The sequence below is a fragment of the Trichosurus vulpecula genome, chromosome 2 (genome assembly GCF_011100635.1).
Source record: "Trichosurus vulpecula isolate mTriVul1 chromosome 2, mTriVul1.pri, whole genome shotgun sequence".
Classification (NCBI taxonomy): domain Eukaryota; kingdom Metazoa; phylum Chordata; class Mammalia; order Diprotodontia; family Phalangeridae; genus Trichosurus; species Trichosurus vulpecula.
The window spans coordinates 313,109,250-313,112,061 of record NC_050574.1 but is presented as its reverse complement, the minus strand read 5'-3'; positions in this window follow the sequence as shown (position 1 = coordinate 313,112,061).

Here is a 2,812-nt window from a genome sequence, read left to right as displayed (position 1 = left end):
ATATTTTTAGGGTCATAATACAATAAAAATTGCATTCAACAAAGGGCTGTGAAAAGTAGATTAAAACTCAATTGGAAATTGATCTAATCCTAAAGAACAAGTGGCTCAAAGAACAAATCATAGAAACAGTCAATAATTACATGAAAGAGAAGGACAATAACGAGACAACATACCAAAATTTATGGGATGCAGCTAAAGCAGTACTTAGAGAGAAATTTATTTCTCTAAATTCTTTCATCAAACAAATAGAAAAAGAATAGGTCAATGAATTGGGTATATAACTAAAAAAAAACTAGAAAAAAAAAACAAATTAAATATCACCAATTGATCACCAAATTGGAAATCCTGAAAATCAAAGGTGATATTAATCAGATTGAAAGTTAAAAAAAACTATTGAGCTAATAAAGAAATCTAGGAGCTTAATTTATGAAAGAAAAACAATAAGATAGATTAGTCATTGGTTAATTTGATTTTTAAAAAAAGAAAGAAGAAAAGCAAATATTCAATATAAAAATGAAAAGAGTGAAATCACTACCAATGAAGAAAAAGACAACCAAAACAAAATATCCCTAGTATTGATGGGAAAATTCTAAACTAAATATTAATGAGAAAACTGAAGCAACCTGGCAGAAATATAAAATACTCTAACCAGCTTAGATATATACTAGGAATGCAGGACTGGTTAAATATTAGGAAACTATCGAAATAAATGGCTATTCTGAATCACAAAAACAACAAAAATCATAAGATTGTAGATTCAGAAAAATGTTTTGACAAGATACAACAGCCATTCCTGTTTAAAAAAAAATAAAAAGCATAGGAATAAATGGGTCTTTTCCTTAATAACAATAAGTGGTATATATATATATATTTTAATCAACAAAAACCTGTCTTCTCTCTTTACCACTTCCTACTCCCCACCTGAAAGTGAAAGAAGAACAAAACCCAGGTTAGAAACATGTATAATCAAGAAAAGCAAATTTTAGTATTGTCCACGTACAAAAGGAAACATATTTTACATGTGTGTATATACATATATATGAATATACACATATACATACATATTTACATTTATGCATATAAATAATATATTGTATGTGTGGGCACGTATGCACACACACAATTTTGCCCTCTGAGTCTTCCGTGTATCAGGAGGTCAGTAACATGTTTCATAATTAGTCCTCTGGAATCCTAGTTGGTCATTATGCTGCTCAGAGTTCTTAAGAATTGTTTGTCTTTATAATCTTATTGTATAAATTGTTCTCCTGACTCTGTTTATGTTTCTGCTTCAGTTCACACAAGTCTTAAGTATTTCAAAGTTGTTTGACTTCATAATACTTCAGTTATTGCATGAATTGTTCTTGGTTCTGATCACTTTGCTCTGCATCAGTTCATACAAGTTTTCGCAGGTTTCTTTGAAAGCATCTCCTTTCATCTTTTCTTACAGCACAATAGTATTACATCACATTTATATACCATAACTTGTTCAGCCACTTTCCAATTGATGGACACCCCCTCAGATTCCCATTCTTTGCCACCTCAAAAAGAGCTACAAATATTTTCTGTATTCTTTTTTTATTTTGTTTACCCTCCCTCTAATTTCCCCCCTTTCTCTCCAATTTTCCCATTGAATGAAGGGTATTTCTTTACCCAGATCAGTGTGCGTGTGTGTGTGTGTGTGTGTGTGTGTGTGTGTGTGTGTGTGTGTGTGTGTAGTCTTCCCTCCTTTAAGCAATTCAGATGAAAGTAAAATTGAAATGTCAGCCACTTCCCCCACCCCTTCTTCTTTGTTTAATATAGATTTCTAGTTGCACAGCACAATTATGTGATAAAATTTTCTCTAATTTCCTAGAATCTGAGCCATTCAGCTGCTTCCTACTTCTGAATTTCTTCTTTGCTCAGTTCACAAGGTAGGGCCAATTACCACTTCCTACCCAGAACTGCCACCCTTGGGTATAAGTCCCCTCCTCAGTCCACACTGGATCTATGATTCCGAACTGGGTAGCAGATGGAAAAGTTGCCATTTGGTGCATGTTGTTGCAATATGTATGAGGTCCAGTTTCCCAAGTATGGGTCTGGGACCTTACACGGTCTTTGTCCTGTTTCAGTCTCTGTACACCAGAATGTTCCACAAACCTGTGCTCCTGACTTGACCCCACCTCCAGTAGCCCCAGAAATCTCAATGTATCTCCTTATGACAATCTGAGGCTGGGAAAATATCAAACTGGCTTTTTCTTAGATTTCTCCATCAGGATTCAGTCTAGTGCATTTCCTACATCTGCTTGGAGAACTTTTATGGGTAATAGTCATCTATCTATAACCAAATAAAAAGAATAATCAGAATATATTATGTATATATATGCTAACAATACTGAGAATACAAAAGGAATAGAGGAATGTCTTGAAACATACCAAATACTCAAAACTATAAGAAGACCAGATAAAGATCTTAAATAACCTGATCTCAGAAAAGGAAATTGAGCAACCTGGAAAGGAACTACCAAAGGGAAAAAAAATAAACCTAGACCTAATGGATTAACCAAGAAGATTCTATCAAACTGTTAAAGAATAATTAGAACCCATGCTTCTCAACTTATTCTCAAAAACAAATAAGAAAACACTACCAGAAGACTTTTATGAGATATAATTCTAATACCTAAACCAGGTAAATATAAAACACAGAAAGATAACTATAGGCCAATATCATTAGTGAATATTAACTCAAAAATTTTAAGCAAAATCTTATGAAACAGACTAAAGTGATTTATCCAAAAAAATCATTCATAATTATCAAATGGGATTTATACCAGGG